Below are 18,816 nucleotides of genomic sequence, written 5' to 3'. Positions count from 1 at the left end.
ATATGACCTTCTGTTCTAAGGAAGATTGATTATTGGCAGGTGAAGGGTTGCTTTAAATAGACATTGGTTCTATTAACAGGACATATTACAGAACAGTGGTTGGACAGTTTAGCCATAGTAATGAAATAAAATTGAAGGCATTTAAAAAATATCTGACAATATTATACATAGATGCACAATACCAAATCAAGTGATCAATCAGAATTTTCAATGTAATTAATTCATACTTGCTAGAGCTCTATTATAGCTATTATCCTACAGCATCCTTTCAACCTTCCTTGAAAGTACAGCAGATATGACCCATGAGCTATAACAAAAATCATGAACTTGGCCTCTATTCAAGGGGTGACATACTGAAGCTGATGAATCTTAATTTTATAGTTTGGTAGCATAAAAAGCTGGAATTGCACAGTGAAAAAAAAAAAACCTGTCCAAGAAAAAAAAAGATTAACTATCAGGTTGCTAACAGTGATATTTTCCTATTGTTTTTTCCACTAATAAATGAAATAATTATTCCCCAAATAATGAAATTAATTTATTTAATTGCATACCATGGATGTGCAAGGCCCTCTGCTAAAATAGGTGCTGCAAGTAATTTAAAACAGTCCTTGCTTATGTTTTACTGGGAGCATATATAAATGCTTTGGTTTACCTATTAACTCTTGAAAGAGAGTAGTTCCAGTATTCCTTCAGGAGTTCAAACCACATTTTAATCATCTCTGGCATTATATTTTATGACAGAGAAAGAGCAAGTACTCTAAACTCCATTTTTATAGAAGAAAAAAATTAAAGAGTTAAATAATGCAGTCCAGAGACACAATTCATGACAGAGTCAGGAAGCTAAGACATAACCACCTAAGATCATATGGCAGGAGGGTCCAAATAATGCTGTTTACATTTATGTGAAAGAGATATATACACCTAGAGAATTATACTCAGTCTAAAATTTCCTCAGCAAAACTCTAAATTAAAGTCATAAAATCTTGCTACAATATCTTGGGCAGTGGGGCACTGTGGAAACAACACTCAGTTTAAGATCAAAGTTTGCAATTTTGTGCTTCCATTTAGTATTTGTATGACTTTGGGCAACTCACTTCACTTCTTTGGGATACAGGTTGTTCATTCAAAAAATGAGATGAGCTCTACGATTCCTTCTAGGTCTAAATTTAGCATCCAGTTGTCCATTTATAGCATTATTTCTAGTAAAACTGCCTTTGTGGGTTTTTTGTTTTGTTTTTGTTTTTTGTGGGGCAATGAGGGTTAAGTGACTTGCCCAGGGTCACACAGCTAGTAAGTGTCAAGTGTCTGAGGCCAGATTTGAACTCAGGTCCTCCTGAATCCAGGGCTGGTGCTTTATCCACTTGTGCCACCTAGCTGCCCCGCTTTGTATTTTGCTGAATGTATTTTCCCTATTCTCTCTAACCAATTCATCTTTTTTAGGTTGTGGCATGTCTATGCTTAGGTTTTTGTTATTGTTTCATTTGAGGACATGGACTATGTTTCCATGAGTGTTGGGGAAACTCTAGCAATGTAGGCCAGCAGTCATTTTGCAACTTATAGACTTATAGAGCTGTCTAGGGTGCTGAGCCAGTAGGTTTCAGAGGAGTCATTTGAACTCAAGTCTGACTCTGAGACCAGCTGTGTTTCTTCTATGTCACATTGCCTCTCATGCTTACATATTACAAATCACTCATCAGTATTATTACTTATTGTTTATATCATATATTTCCTCCAAAAGACTCATGACAACTATTTTAAACCTTTTCAATGTTATCTCATACTTCTCTACTCAATATGTTTTGCATTTCAGCCAAGACAGACTCCTTAGACTCTCCTGAATCCCTTCAGAATTGTTCATGTCCATGCCTTTGCTTATTCTATTTCCTTAGCATAGAGTTCTTTCTATCCCTCCTTAACCTGTTGATATTTTACACATCCCTTTAAAGCCCCCTTCCAACATCACTGGCTCTGAGATCTTCCTCAATCCCCTAATGCGTAATGATCATTATCCTCTCAGACCAAACAAAGCATTTAGCCTATAACTTTCTCATGTTGTTGTTTAGTCATGTCTGACTCTTTGAGACCCTATGGACCACAGTCCACCAATACAATACTGTCCATGGGGTTTTCTTGGCAAGGATACCAGAGTGGTTTGCTATTTCCTTCTTCAGTAGATTAAGGCAAATAGAAGTTAAGTGACTTGCACTGGTTCACACAGCTAGTAAGTGTCTGAGGATAGATTTGAAATCAGATCTTCCTGACTCCAGGCCAAGTGCTCTATCCACTGAGCCACCTAGCTTACTTACTGAAATGCAGCTGTGATTTGGAAGTTCCCTCAAAAATGCAGATCACAACCCATCCATTCTTGCCTATCCAGTGTGACTCTTCTATTTCTTCCATAAAAGTTTGTCACAGGAGGTCTAATCAATATTCTGGAGACCTTTACTTTCGACATTTGTGAAGATAACAGTGGAACAATCCAGGTCTACTTATTTTCTCTGGTCCTCATCATGTGATCAGCCTCATCTTCTCTTCCTATCATACAGTTCCTTGATAACATCTCCTGTTCATCTTCAAAGTTCCTCATTGACTATACAGTGCAGCTAACTCACACACATGATATGTCTTTCCCTTGCCCTTCTATATTATTCTGCATCATAGTTGTTTCTGAATTTGTCATTTTCCCTCTATCTGACTGTAAGTTTCATAAATCAGGAATGTCTTACCTAAACTTTGTGTCTCCCCCTTGTGTCTAGCACAATGTTCTTCACAGAGCAAACACTCTATACACACTTATTGAATGATCAATATGTAATATTAAGCCAAATAAAATTCAAAAGTATATATGGGGGGAGATAAGAGAGGGAAGAAAAATAGAAGTGAAGACCAATGACTACCAGAAAGTAGGCAGAGTGTAACGATTAGAATGACGCCACCTGCTGGAGACTTACTGTAGAAGAGTTCCACCCATGAAGTGGAGGTCTTTGAGGGCAAGACCAGGAGTCTTTTCTTTGGAAAAGGAAGTGATGCGGGCTAGTGGGAGGAAGAAGGAAGAGACTAGCGCTCTGTCTGGCTCTCTTTTCCTGAGGATGCTGGTGGAGAGCGGGGCTAGAAATGTGCTCTCCCTTTAATAGATAGATGAATGTAGGCCTTTCTCTCTCTTTACCAAATTCTTATTCTCCTTAATAAATGCTTAAAAGTCTAACTCTTGCTAAAGCTTATAATTTATTGGCGACCACTCATTAGATATTTTAGACAGTTTAGCTAGAATTTTAGCCCTTAACAAGAGTAAGAGCTAAACTGAAGACTTCACCAATACTTTTCCTCAACTAATTGACTCTGCACTTAGAAATAAATGGGAAACTCATGATATGAGAAGGCATTCTTCACCAAATTAAAAATGATATTTGGTAACAGGAATATAAATGCATAGCAATAGAAAGGGAGCTGGATATGGAGTCAGAGAAATTGGGTAGCTCTGTCACTCATTACCTCTGTGACTTTGGGCAAGCCACTTAACCATTCTGAGCATAGTTCATCTGTAAAAGGACTAGATAAGCTCAAAGCTGCTAGCTCTAGCACTTTGATTTTGAGATCCTACGAGCTTTAGGAGAAGTAATGTCAATAAAAGACCTCCCCACAATGGGCAAATCCTCTATCAAAATGGCCTTTCCAGGGGCGGCTAGGTGGCACAGTGGATAGAGCAGCGGCCCTGGAGTCAGGAGTACCTGAGTTCAAATCCGGCCTCAGACACTTAACACTTACTGGCTGTGTGACCCTGGGCAAGTCACTTAACCCCAACTGCCTCACTAAAAATAAATAAATAAATAAATAAATAAATAAATAAATAAATAAATAAATAAATAAATAAATAAATAAATCATGGCCTTTCCCTTTAGCTTCAAACTAATTCCAGTTAACCATGCTCCTGGTTTATGCCTTTGGATGAGAACAGTTGCAGGACAATGACTCAAGGTAGACTAGGCTAAACTGCATCTTCTTTGACCTTTACCAAAAATCTTAGAGCAAGGATGGAAACAGACCAGTACTGAAGGGCATTCTCTGGGACACTGACTCCACGGTATTTGGTGCTTTTTAAAAATACAATTTTCCACTCAGCTGTTCTTCTGGGAATATTTTGTCACAGAGAAAAGATTAGATATTTGAAGGTGGGCCTAGTGGTAGGGAATAGGCAAGTGTGTGAGCAGATCTTTTTTTTTTAAAACTTTTCATTAGATGCAGTTTGAATGGGAAGGATGGTCCAATAGTTTAGGCTCCTTATTTTGTCTAAATGGTATCTTGTCTCCCCAATTACTTCTAGAAGCTTGACCTGACTCTCCACAATGTATTCCAAAGTTATTATTTCTATTTAAAAAGTGTGCGGGAGAGGAAGGAAGAGGGCCACATGACCCTCCTGTGAATGAAATCTCCCACTGAGCGTCCACTGATCTGTTTCTTTGTTCCATCCCAGCACAGGGGCTGAGCTCCTGCTCTCCATTAACCTTTGGTGCAGGGCCGGGCACTCTCTTTCTCTCAGTGAAGTTTATTCAACTGTCACCATCCTATCTATTAGTCCATTAACTCAGTTGCCCCAAATCCCCAAATGCTCAATAAGTTGACTTTTTTAGGAGCTAAGGCAGGTTGGGCAAGGGGGGAATGAAAGGTGCACAGAAATGATGGAATCTATGATTGATATTAATTGGGTTAATGCTTTCATTCATTTTGGTGTTTTACAATACCCACTGATGCTTTGAAATTTGACTCCTGGGGGGAGAAGGATGTGTCGTTTCTAATTGTCTGTGGGAAGAGGGGATGACAAGGATAGATGAGTTTTAAAGAGAGCATCCCCAAACCTCATTTTAGGTAATAATTTAAAATTCTTTCAAATAAACCTATTACCAAATATGTGAAAAAGTAAAATAGATGAGTTTTGCCTTTTTTCTCTCTTCTTATGCAGAGCTAGAGATACTATTGAGCTCAAGTGAAATGGCCTTATATTAGGTAATTGAAGAAGGAAAGTTCCCAAATTGAATAATTTACTCAACAAGTTACTATTAAAGTACTTTATATATATATATATATATATATAGGATTATGTAGGACAGTTTCTGTTCTCAAGGAGTTTATAATCTAGTTGAAGGGACTCACACACAAATAAGACAAAATAATAATACAAAGCAAATGAGGAGAGGGGTTTATGATTGTGTGCAGATAGTAAATGCTAGGAGATCAGAGCAAAATTGCTGGTGTGGAAGAGTCAGGGAAGGTTTCAGGGTGAAAGTGAGATTGGACCTAGGTGTTAGTGTTTACAAAAGAAGAGAAAAGGGAAGGAGCAGATGTGGAAGGAGTGTGGGGGAGGGGAACTGCATCAACAAGGCTCTTGGAGGCAGGACATTGAGTAAACCAGTCTGTCTGGAGCAAAGGACCCCTGAGTTAGAGATAGGGTTTCAAAGGAGAGATTTGTTACTAGATTGTGGAAGGCCTTGAGGGTCAGGCTAAGAAGTTTGGATCTCACTTTATAGGTAATAGAGAACCATTGAGATTTCCTGAGCAAGGTAATAATATGAGAGAAGTGAATTTTTAAAAGATTATTTTGGCATCTATTTACAGGATGGTTTGGAAAGAAAAAAAAAGTGAAGGCTGAGAGACTTATTAGTAGGCTATCAAAATAATCTGTGGATTAAGGGATGAAGACTCCATGTAGAGGGATGGATGGGAAGGATGGTAGTAGAAATAGAAAAGGAAGAGATAAAAGTGAGAGGCACTAAAAGGAATGGGCCAATAGGCTTGTCACTTGCTAGGATATGGAAAGTGAGAAAGAAGATAATTGGCCATAAATAATGGAGATTTGTCTGAAAGTCTTCAAAGTATAACATAAACAGAAACTTTGGATAGAATCTTTTCTCCAAAATACCTTCTTAGAAATGATCATACTTGGCAAGTCCCATAATCTCTCTGGGCCTCAGTTTTTCAAATCTATAAAATAAGAGTGTGAAACTGGATGACCTACAAGCTCTTTTCCAAATTTAAATCAATGATGCTAAGACCCAGTAGGATAGAATTCCTGTATAATTCACTTTAAAGACATTTTCCCTTCCAATTAATGTTTTTAAAAGTGAATACTATTTTAGAATATGGATATAGAATTTATTCCATATCAAGACAAGTAAATGTTGCTTCTAATTCTACTCTTCAATGATAATAAGTTCTCTTGCCTGAATAAATAAATTTATGTTACATTTAATAAGAATTATTAAAGTCCTGAAATACTGTTTCCATCCTCCACATGGGACTTCCTTTGGGTAAAGCCAACAACATAGATATTAGGAACAGAAGTTTTACATTATGGTTTTTTTTTAAATAACTCTACTACCTCCAATATGAAATTGCCAAAGGACTAATCCCTTGTCAAGCCACAAACTAGCATATAATAAAATTAAGGAACCCTGCTTTATACTTAGTTCCCACTCATATCAATCTCTTGTTTCTTAGGTTTGACAAATTTGTATGATATTGTTTATACAATTTTCCTGAAAGTGGACATAAGCAAATATCTTCCAAAGTCACCTCTCTCCAGAGGCATCCATGGAAAAAAACTTCCAGCTTTCACATGAGTAGTCCCTATACAAGGACTCCACAACAGATGATCAATATCTTAGAGATAGTCTAGAATGTTTTACTATACTGTTCAACTAAAATTTGAATTCACCATAAACAATGAACACACTTTAACTTTTGGAAAGTTTCCATCAAGTTTTCAGATTGCTTGACAGGCAGTAGACCATAGTGGATACTATGGGATTCAGAACTACCTGGATTCAAATCCCATCTCTGATACTAGCTATACAACCATAAAGAAGTCACTTAATATCTCTGAGCCTCAGTTTCCTCATTTGCAAAAGAGGAATAAAAATCCTTCCAGTAACTTACCTCATAGGCTCATGAGATAATGTATATAATTGTATATTTTTCTTCAAATTTTAAAGCAGTATGTTAACGTCAGTTATTGTTATTTCTATTTCTAGAATACCTAACATTTATTCAGGCATATAGTTATCAATATGTTTTACAATATACCAACAGTATGGACCCATATATTTTCCCATCAAATTGTTTTTACCTTGGCTAAGAGGGACATCCTGCGAGCATGAACATGAACACTTTTACAGCTGTTAAGATGCTGATGGGAACTTCATGTGGGTTGTCAGCACAAGTGCTGTCAGGAAGAAACCAAATGTCAAATTGAGGTATGTAGAAGTCACCATAAATATGTCTCTGAATGTTTACCATCTGGAAGAGTAGATTTATACTTTGACCAGAAGCTGGATTACCCTATGGGCATTATCTTTAGAACTGGCCCCCTTTTTACACTGAAGAGAGAGTCTTTTCCAATTAGTTTAGATAAGGCCATCCCAGAAAAAGAAAAAAAAAAGTAAAACAAACTGACCACAACCTGCCTTTTCAAGGTGTGAATTAATGTTTCTCACCATTTCCTCTGTCCTTCTTAAGCTTATTATTTTAGTTCTACCATATCACAATGTGCCTTTTGAAAAAGCAGTCTTCTGATGAGCAGAGGGCCTTTTGCTCTGTGTATTTTTCAGCTCAAATTCCTCTGACTGCACCTTATGCAGATTTGAATGTGATCAGACATTATCTACTGGAGAAAACTAATTAGCCTTGAGGAATTTCACTTGTTTCCTGCAATATTTATGTTGCTTTAAAATAATGCCATGTTCACAACAATAACAATAATGATAACAAATAATTTCCATTCAATACTAAATCAATTTGTATTTTAGAAACTAAGACAGTAGGAGAGAATTTGTGTAACATTTAAAAAATTTTATTTTTAAAGCTCCAGTTCCAGCATAAATGGAATAACTAGAATTCCAAAAGAGTTCAGCTTATGAACTTTAGTCTCATTTTGCTTATGTAATATGATTCGGATTTGTCTAATATTATATTAGAAATAACTACATGACCATTTAGAAAAATATTTTCTCATCAAAGAAGATTAGTGAATATGAGCTGAGAACTATCTCTAAAAGAGCCAGACAAGAACCATGTTCCTTTCTTCTTTTTCTTTTTTAAAGAAAAGAATAACTTGGTCCAAGGGCCAGAAGAGATGAATCTTGAAACATAGTTTTATAGGTACCTTTACAAGGTCTAATATAAAAATCACAAAGTACCAGGCATAAATCCTGTTATTCAACCTACTAAACAGCTCTTATTTCAGAATGGATTATATACAGTATTATTTATAGAATCTCTCACCTGCAAGGGGGTGAAGACAGTGTTAGGTTTCTTTTGCAAGTATAAGAGAGTCCTGTAAGACCAATAATTCATGAACACCACAGGTATAAATGAGAATTAACATACTTTTGAAAGACAATTAAAGAGTTGTAAAAAAAAATTAAGAACTCTCACTCCGCATGTTATTTTAATGGAAAAAACACCACCCTTCAGTACCTGTTTAAAAAAGCAATTCTTTGAGGAAACCATATTATAAAGTATAGAAAATTTCAAGTTTGTAAAGTTTTGCATTTATTCAATTCCATATATATGTATATTTGCTTTGGGCAGCATAAATGAAGCTAAGAAACTAAACAGCTTAAGCACCGGCTGACCAGGTATTTGCAAAGAGAAAATGATAATTAAGACTCTCCCTTTAGAACCAAAGCCGGAAAATCTATTTCCATTTAATTAACACTTCAGATAGCCCGTTTAAAACCTATAAATGTAGTGACTTTAATGACCCATTACAGTGATGCTACTTTAGTTTTCAATGACTTGTAAAACTTTCACAAACAGATCTGCAAATGAATTACATCCATCTGCTCCACTGCAGCTGCGAGGCAGGGCTCTGTTCAATCGTCTTTTGCTACTTCCTCCTTTCCTGGTTCTCTTTGAATTCTAAAAATGTAGTTTTTATGCCAGTCTATCTACCCCCCAGTCAGCTTGAAGCCCAGCCCGCGCTCTCTGAAAAGGAATCCTCACACTTTACAGTCACCTCCAAATTACTTTAAAAACATTATGGTTTGTTCCGTGATGAGTCAGACAGAATCCCCACTGCATAAATCAGCCCAGAAAGCATCCCCATCCCTGCCAGTAGATCTGTGGTGGAGTGTTACTAGAATCTTCATACCCAGTGTTGCAAGTACAACTTTAAAAGTGATCTGAGTCCTCCTTCTGCAAAGAGGACAAACGTTCTGTTGGCCATCCCTGTGCTTTTCTCGGCGGTGCTCAGCCCCGTTGGGGTCCTCGAAAGGGAACACTGAGTGGTTATAGCACCGCTCCCAAACCCATTTTCCGCCCTACACCTTCCAAAGCGTGGCATTAGGAGTGTTAGCTCTCTAAAGACAGCCACGCTTCAAGCTCCGCTCGCTGTTATCTGTCAGCCATACAAAAGCAGCATTGATAAGACCGTAGCAACTGGCTTGACAAGTGTGCTGCGCTAGCATTCCATTCAAAACTATGCTAGGGGGGAAAAAGCATCCAATGTCTTTTACTTTACCTGAACAAACTGCTTTTCTTGGAGCTGCTGGGAATGAATTCCTCGCCTTCTTCCAAAAGCTAGAGTTCTATTGCTTGCAACTCACACTTGGAGAAGACCACACAGCTCCAGCAAGGCAGTCTTCCTTCTCTTAATCCCCACTCGAATGTGATGACACACACTAACCCCAACCATCTGTTGAAACACGTCCTCAAGCACTCAGCACAGTGGTGTGTCAAGACAGGCTGCCCAATCCAATTGCTGGGGCTGGGTGTCTCTTAAGGATTGGAGGCTGAGACCAGGACAGAAACTATAGGTCTGAGAACTAACTCTCAGCAAAGTAACCTGAGATTTGGAGAGAGAAAGGAGGGCTATAAAAAGAGTAGAAGTGGGAGGTGCTAAAGAGAAGGTAGAGGGAGTGAATTATTCTGGTGACCAGTTGTGTTACTTTTCACAACTCCTTATATTCCTGAGGGACCACCGGGTCCCTGAGTAGGATGCACAGAAGTGGGAGAAAACCCCTAACAATCTTTTATTGCTGGTCTATTTGGGGCAATCTCCTCAGTGAGGCACTTTTCCCTGAAGAAGATAAAAGATTCATCTGGACACACTGATAAAGCTAATGTAGGGGTCATTTGCACTGAAATGTGACATCTGTATTTTGAAATCCAAACTCCTACCTTCCTCTGATTAACTTGGGGCTGCCTCCAACATTCCTGGAAGAAAAGGGGGTGGAATAGGGGGAGGGGGGGGCAAGAGTGCTAAAAGCACAAATCTCTATTCCTGCATTAGGTCTGTACTGTTAATCACAGACTGTGCTTCCCAAATAGTAAATGAACATCATTTTCATTTCTACACATGCAAAATAGTATCTTTTCCCCCCTTGGAGATAAAGGCTGCTTTTTATCTTTTGCTTCTTTCACAGACATCTCTTTGTAAAAAGCTTTTGCTCCAAGAGTGCTGGGCTCACTCTGTGATTGATTATTTTTATTGGCTTCCAGCTAATTGCACTTATAATGCCCATATAGTTCAAACAGCTCATTAACAATTTCTCTTTGAAATGTTTTCAATTTTTGATCATTTCAATGCCCCCCTTCTTGCATTCATTTTTGTAGTTCTGTGAGCTGTGATTTTTAAGACCTAATTGCCTTGATGGCAGCCGGAGCCATATATGGCTCTATTTGTTCTAGTACTTTAAAAAGAGATCTGCTAACAAGTTAATTGCTGAAAATCTCCCCTTTGCTGATTTCACAGCCTTCTAAGGTTTTTGGTTACTACCACAGGGAAAACAGAGAGCAATTTTCATTGTTCTCAACCCCCTTGACTATGTTTGTAGCACTGATGTTTTACATCTTGACACCTTTTGAATTCTTGGAAGTGGGAGGGGGAAGGCAGAGAATTGTCATAAACTTGCCTAAAGTGCTAAATGGGGGAGGGGAGGAGATTTGTCAGTGTAGACATTGCTTTCATGCAGGGAGCACTAACATTTTTTTTAAAAAAGAGTGTGGGGTGGGGGGATTGTTTTCCTGTCCAGGAAGACTGACTTGTTTGTTTTTTGTAACTTATATGCGCTGTTGCAATACATTTTTAAAATGACTATTACTACTGTATTTTGGAACCTAGAATGAGAAAGCTATAATTTGTGTCCAGTTAGTAGTTCCCATAGCTAAATCATAGGATGGGGGGGGGGGTTAGAGCCCTCATTACGTTTGTTCAAATTCTTCCCAGAAGTGATTATATGGTGTCTGTTTCAGACAATGTCGAGTGTTCACTAAAGCACTACTCCCTAATCTGCTAAATCCAGATAAACAATCAAACACAGCAATATTTTCCAACAATGGCAAGTGGCAAGATTGGGATGAAACTACTTTCCCTTGGGCATTTTAAGATTTTAATAGTGCCAATTATTGCTTCAAGGCATTTTTGAAGGGGGTTAATCCAACCCGACAGGTCTAGAAAGACACTAGATGACTCTAACTTTGCAGGTCTGAAAGACCCAGGAGACACTATTAAGATGTTTTGAATCTTCAGTCTTGAAATGGAATCGCAAAAATTGATTTCAAGGAACTGTGGAAGATGCAGAATCAACATGTTATTTATCATAATTGTGTCAGTGACAATTGACAAAGTGTGCTCTTTGCAGAAAGACATGGGCACAAGACATCACAGGGCATTCTTTAAAATGTTTTTATTTTGAAAAAAAAAACAACTTTGATGGTGGTTTTAGATGTAAAATTCCTGTTTAAATCTAAAGAAACCTAACTGAGCTCACTAACTCCACAGATTGTTTCCTATACTGAAACTTTTTTTTCTTTTAGCTCTGAAGCGTTTGAGTGAGGGAAAGAAAGGCCAGACAAAAACCTGAAGCTGGTGCTGCAGGATAACTTCCCAGCCTCTTCAGCCTGGAGCCAGTTCTTTCTACGTCGAAGTGTCAGTCTAAAAGTTAAGAATTTTCCATTACCTCCCCTCCTTTCTCCTGGCCATCTGCAAACAGTTTATTTTTTAAGGAAAAAAAAAAGGTTGAAATGGATGCTGTGTTGAAAGAACTGCACCTAAAATCTAATGCCTCCTCCAAGATGACGCTCGAGAGTTTACAGTCATGCATGGTGCGGGGGTGGGGGGTAGCGGTGCCGTAGGGAGGGGGGATGTCAGCGTGTGTGTGTGTGTGTGTGTGTGTGTGTGTGTGTGTGTGTGTGTGTGTGTGTGAACTCCCAACAGAGCGGAAGGGTACAACATCATAAGAATTAAGTAAGGGCACTCCGAAAATGAAAGATTGATGGTAGGTAACGGGGATATTGAAAAATAGCCGCTTCTATTCAGTTCCCACAGTTAAAATGTCCCTTTGCTTATTAGCTCCAATTAGTTTCCATGGTAACCGACCAACCCCTTGTAAAACCCCCTACTCAGAGCTGCGCTCATCTTTGTCTAGACTGAACCCAGGGCCCTTCTCTCTTCGCAGATGGCAGTGTGACTGAATCTCTAGCTGCGTCTCTAGCTGTCCCCCTCCTTGTACCCCAGGGGCGCACGCACACGCGCACACGCTCACTTTATGGCGCACATAATGGGGGGGGGGAACCAGGGTAGCCTGGGGTGGGATCCAGTCTCCAACCTAGGCTGCCCGCATCTGCTACTACACTAATGTTTCCCCCTCTCGGTTATTGTTTCTCCCGGGCTCGCTCCATTATCAGCTGTTTGCTGCTAGTAATTTCTTTTCAGAGGAGCCAATACAGTATAATAAAAAGCTCATTAAACAGGAACACCTATCAGCCTCCTCAGAAAGCCTGGGCCGGCTCCTTTTTGTTGCAGGACCATTAAAGTGAAAAAAGAAAAACCACTTGTTTGTCATGCTTGGAAAAAAGAGAACAAAGCCCCCATGAAGGGTTACCAAGCTAGGGGGGCTAACATGAAGATTTAATGCACTTAAGAAACTGTGGTTCTTTTCCCCCACCGAGGGTTGCCAGTTGGCCAGGAATCCCAACTTGAGCACAGTAAACAAGTGATCAGCCAGTCTGAGGAAAGCTTACCACACCAGACAGTGGGAGGGAGGTAACTGGAATCGACAGCATCAAGGCCGGGCCCTGTCACACAGCGGGGCTGGTGGGTGAGCCTGAGTCTCTGGTCCCCAGTGCAGAACAGGCCAAAGTTGAGGGGGGAAGGAGGGGGAACTTCAGTCAATGTTTTAAACTGTGAGAATGCAGCAAGCCATAGGCTCTCATAATTTGTGCTGACTTTACATCTTTGGACCCAGCTCAATTTCATTACAGTAATATTTTGAGGTAAACCATCCAATGCTTAGGAAGAATTGAAAAGGTGCCAGCATCGTGGAAGCCAAAATGTCTGTCGAGCTGGGAGTGTTAAATATTAACACGTTGCGGACTCATCGAAGCTACCTTCTCTCATAGGCAGAGGGGTGGGGTAGATGACAAGTGGTTAGATTTCAAATCAGAGGACCTGGATTCAGATTCTGATTTTTCCACCTATTCAGTGAGTTTAAACAATTCATTCTCTGGGCCTCAGTTTCCTCATCTGTAAAATGAGGACATGAAATGCTTAGAGAGGTGTGGGGTCTTCAAGCACAAGATTGATAAGTACTTGAGGGGTGCGTGATATCAGGGATTTCTTTCAAGAATGGATCAAACTAGATGGATAGTAAGAGTACTTTCAAATCTCAAATTCTGGGATTTGGGAATAGGATTTAGATGACCTCTAAGGTCTCTATGAATTCTAAACCTACACTATTATGAACTCTTGAATCAGCCACCCTCTTCACTTGTGACATGATTCAGAAAAAATAGTAATAATTAGGATTAAGGCTAATGAAAGAGATGAGTTGCCCTCCAGTGGTACAATGGAACTAGAGAAGTAGATACCTTAAAAACTTCTGAACAACTGAGCTCCATCTGACAGGGTGTGGGAATCTGTAAAACTCCATGTAAGGATTCATTTTTCTCCTTCAATGCTTACATTCCTGCCGGCTGCACAACTGATTGCCTTTGTATCTGTCTAAAGACAAATGATATCTATATTCCCATGGCACTGGAAACATGTATAACAATCACCCCGATTGCCACCACATCATAAAACAGCTGTAGGTATATAATAAATCTCACAAGGCAGAGGACCCTCCCCCCCCAGCTCTCTAATTCTTCTCTATTATGTAGCTTCAAAAAGTCCTTTCCCATTCTTTTCCCAAATAAGTTTTCCTCTCCTCCCTGAAATAGAACCTAACATAAGCCCAGGAGGAGGGGGAACAACCTTTTGCTTATAGTAATGCATGATATTATTATGGTCCATGGCACTGTCCCATACCTTGGGGAAGATGGCACTGAATTGTTATGAGTTGTTTGGATGCCAGTGGTAGCTTCCTTCACAGATGTAATTCTTTTTGTTGGGGGGGGGGTAATGAGGGTTAAGTAACTTGCCCAGGGTCACACAACTAGTAAGTGTCAAGGGTCTGAGGCTGTATTTGAACTCAGGTCCTCCCAAATCCAGGGCCAGTGCTTTATCTATTGCGCCACCTAGCTGCCCTACAGATATATTTCATTTTGTAGGATTGAAGTTCCCTTGAAAATGTGTCACAGAACATGGTGAAAAGAGTTGCACAGCTACATTAAAAAAAAAAAGTCAAATGGACTTTATTCCAACTTTGACAACCAGAAATAAATACAAGAAATCAGGAGGACTATACAGACTGACCAACCTGGTACTAATCAGGCAAGGAGTCTTAATCAAAAACAATACCTGATATCTCTCCTTAGATCTATTCTGCATTAATGGGAACCTGTGTCTGGGAATAAATCCTCAGCAGACAAGTAAAAACTTCTATTTTCCTGGAGGGGAGTGTGGAGTAGAGTAGGAAGTAGAGGGTGTTGAGCAAGAAGAAAGTGTGGATTTAGACAATGCACCCTTTTTTTTTTCAGGGCAATAAGGGTTAAGTGACTTGCCCAGGGTCACACAGCTAGTAAGTGTCAAGTGTCCAAGGCTGGATTTGAACTCAGGTACTCCTGAATTCAGGGCCAGTGCTTTATCCACTGCTCCACCTAGCTGCCCCCAGACAATGGACTTTTAATAAGCTCCATCAGTTCCAACTGGGAACCCAGTGAATAAAATCTGTGAGTAAATTAACTGCCCTGCATTTGTATATCCAATCCCAGGTAAATAGCATAGGGAAAGTTAAAAAAAATGATCTGGCTGTAGGTGTAATTCTTGTTAAGAAACTAGAAAATAATTTTAGAATTAGAAGTTAGTTAGGGGCGGCTAAATGGCACAGTGGATAAAGCACTGGCCCTGGGTTCAAGAGGACCTGAGTTCAAATCTGGTCTCCCACACTTAACACTTACAAGCTGTGTGACCCTGGGCAAGTCACTTAACCCTTATTGCCCTGCCCCCCCCCCCAAAAAAAATTAGACAGCCTGGAGAGATTATCCAACCTACTCACTTTACAAATGAATAAAATGAACCCTATGGAGAACAAATTTGCTATCCAAATCTTGAGTGAAATTATAAATGATATTCTGATCTCTTCTCCAATTAATTAGTTTTATTATTACTTCATATTGCTTGCGGCAGCCAGGTGTCACAGAAAATAGATCTCTTGGCCTAGAATAAAGAATACCTGGAATCAAATATGATCTTAGACACTAACTAGCTGTGTGATACTGGGCAAGTCATTTAACCTCTATTTGGCTTAACCCACCGAAGAAGGAAATGGCAAATCACTCCAGTATCTTTGCCAAGAAATCTCTAAATGGGGTCATGAAGGGTAAAACTTGACTGAACAACTGAACAACAATGGGGATAATAATATTATCTACCTTGCAGGGTTGTTGTAACAATCAAGTGAGATAATAATTGTAAAGCATTTAGCATAGCTCTTAAAACATAGGGCTATACAAATATCATCATTATCACTATTATCTTTAAATGCCTCCCATCTAACAACAAAATGAAAATTAACCAGAAAGAAGCTTAAGAACTACAGATATTAAACTCTTAAACTGTATGCTTTAAGATTTGATTTTTGTTTTCAGGAGAAATGTAAAGTTATTTGAGAATAGGACATTTACATGTAGAAAATAGAGGGTAGCAAATTGCTTTCTTTCTTTCCACTTTCATACATAAATAAGTGTATAACAAGATGGTTGTTAAGTAGGTGCTAATCATGACCAATGATCATTAGGATTGCCAAATGCAGCCAAGGGAAACTTCCTGACTTGGAATTATTTCTAAAAAGTGGGGTAAAGCTCAAGGGAGGAGTTATCCAGCTTCCTTAACTGTAAGGTCATCAAATTTATTTCTGTCCTTTAAAAGAAAGAATCTGGGATTCGAGATTAACTCACCTGGATAAATGTTATATAAACTGCAAGGGACATTTTGGTCTGAAACTGAATAGGAATTCATAAGACCAAATAATTTTAGTCTTAGAGCTAGAAAGGATCCTAGAGGTCATTTAGTCTAATTCCCTGATTTTTACAGATGAGAATATTTTAGCCCTTCTCTAACTCTCTTCATGGCTCAGCTCAAGTCAGATGTTTTTAAAGAGGCCTTCCCATAGTGATTAGTGCCTCCTCTCTTATGTCCTTTCTGATTATTTATTAACATTTATTTTGCACATGTTTTGTACTTATTTGTGTGCATATTGCTCTCACTCCCTAGTCCCAGTAGAATGAAAGCTCTTTGAGGGCAGGGAATGTATCATTTTGTCTTTGTATCAGCAACACTGAGCTTGGTGCCTGACACACGGTAGACACTTAATTGATGCTTGTTAAATTGATCATCAAAGGTTACACACATTTATTAAGTGGCAGAGTTGGGAATGCATCTAAATCGTTTGCCTAATGCCCTATGGCCTGCCATTTTGGCAGATCTTCATAGCAATTATGACTTAATGAAATTGAACAAAAGACTCTCTATGATCTAGCAGCTAGGGATGACAGTTTGAAGGGACATAACTCAGACAGTCCTTGAAAAATGAAGAGTACAACCTGGACTAGGCCAAGTGGGAGAAATGAAAGATAGAAAGTTGAAAAATAAATATTCACCAGGTAAAATAACTAACAGAAGAGAAAAGCAATACAATGGATGATTGTGAAAATGTATTCAATGTGTTTAAAACAATGCTGCCTGGGTCGGATTCCTAGTTATCATTATTTGATAGTGAAGACAAGTGGATTATCCTTTCTCAGGTGAATGACCAGTCTTGATAGAACTTGTAAGGTGGTTTTCCTTGGAAGGGGCCTCAACCTTCATCCAATCCAAAATCTTTTGGTAGACAAGGATTCTGAGGTTCACATTAAGTGACTTGGCCAGCCACAGAAGAGTATAGTCAGGATTTGAACCCAGGTTTTCTTTCTTCAAGATCCGATCTTCCTTCCATGACATAATGCTGCCACTTGTGGAAGTAATTTCTGAAAACAGTTTTATGCAGCTCCTTTCTTAGGAATTAATGGTCTTACCAATCAAGTTCAGTTTGATAAATTGGGGGATGTATAGCAATGGATGAAGTGCCAGGAGTTGCCTTTCCTTTGCCATACTAAGGAAGGGAATGTACTTCCAGTTCAAAGTATTTGTGTAACATTTTCTGGGAAGCAGATGGAAAACAGCTGGATGCTCATACCTTTTGGTATCACAGTCTTCCTAAGAAACCAGAGCCCACAGATGTCCATAAAAAAGTTCACTTCCCTGAAGAAAATAAATATAATTTACACTTTAAATGCACAAAAATCTTTGTTGACTTCTATCATAGTTTGGCCCATGTCTTTGAACTAAATAAAAGCTTGGATTTTCTTTTAGAAAAACCTCAAGATGAATCAACATTATTAGCCTATTATTATACTAGAATACCTTACACTTAAATCCCTTCATATTAGAATATGTAAAGAAACAGTAAACTAGAAAACCCTAGGTCTCTTTTTCCCTCTCAGGATGGTAATAAAACAAAGTTTGCTTGTTATTTTGATGGTCCCACTTTCTATTTGAATCAGCTAAATTTCTCAATATGTCTATTGAAATAGCAGTCATAATATTTTTGCAGTTGCTTTTAAAAAGAGATCATTTGGTCTGTATTACCCAACAAACTCCTTTCTTAAAAATAAGACACCCAGAGCTGGGGTTAACTCTTTCTTATGCTAAACAGACCTTACAAGTTTCACTTAACAAAAGCTTTGATTCCAAGTGTAAATATGTTGGAGTGTGAAGTCAAAAGAACTCTGTAGGCCATTTCCTTCGTGCTTTGCATCATAGCCATTTCCAGATAATGATTTAATTGCAGCCACTTCCATCAATTACATTGTCAAAGAAAACCTTAAGTTCCCTGCAAAATGGTCAATATTTTTTACTTGTTGTGAAACTGACTAAAGTGAACTTTAAAAGGCTTCAAAATGCCTTTGGGACAAATACTTTAAGCAGAAAGTTCTCAGCTTTTCCATTTTAGAATTTTACATTTCATTTTAACTTCTACCACTAGAGTTGTCTTCAGGAGCATCTTTCCATGGAATGGGTAGATGTGATGTTATTAAAAAAAAAAAACCACATCATTGTGTTATGGGGGAAAATGGGTATGGGGTTGGGTTAGGGGTGGAGGTTCTTCGGAATTCCTCTTTAAAGAATTACACCCTCTTGCACACAAAAGCAGTTAGAATAAGATGGTAGTTTATTTAGGGGCAAGGGAAGGGAAGGGGGGAGGGAAGGGAAACCATGAAAGAAATCCTTGGACTTCTCATGGGGAGATAGGTATGGAACAAAGCACGTGGCTCTGAGGTACCAATTTCGAGCAGGAGGCTGGTAGATACTTTTATAGAGCACTGATGGAGGCAGGGAGTGAC

At 38.8% G+C, this 18,816-nt stretch overlaps 1 protein-coding gene across 1 annotated transcript in view; it reads right to left on the bottom strand.

Moving 5' to 3' along the window:
* The window catches only part of SULF1 (sulfatase 1), a 221,401-nt gene extending 211,603 nt beyond the window's left edge, over positions 1-9,798 (bottom strand). Inside the window, 2 exon segments of the mRNA XM_043979491.1 lie at positions 7,121-7,216; positions 9,515-9,798. The gene's annotated coding sequence lies outside the window, so the exon portion shown is untranslated.
* Positions 9,799-18,816: the final 9,018 nt, after the last annotated feature.

The sequence above is a fragment of the Dromiciops gliroides genome, chromosome 1 (genome assembly GCF_019393635.1).
Source record: "Dromiciops gliroides isolate mDroGli1 chromosome 1, mDroGli1.pri, whole genome shotgun sequence".
NCBI classification, from domain to species: Eukaryota; Metazoa; Chordata; class Mammalia; order Microbiotheria; family Microbiotheriidae; genus Dromiciops; species Dromiciops gliroides.
This window is presented reverse-complemented; position numbering and strand designations above follow the sequence as displayed.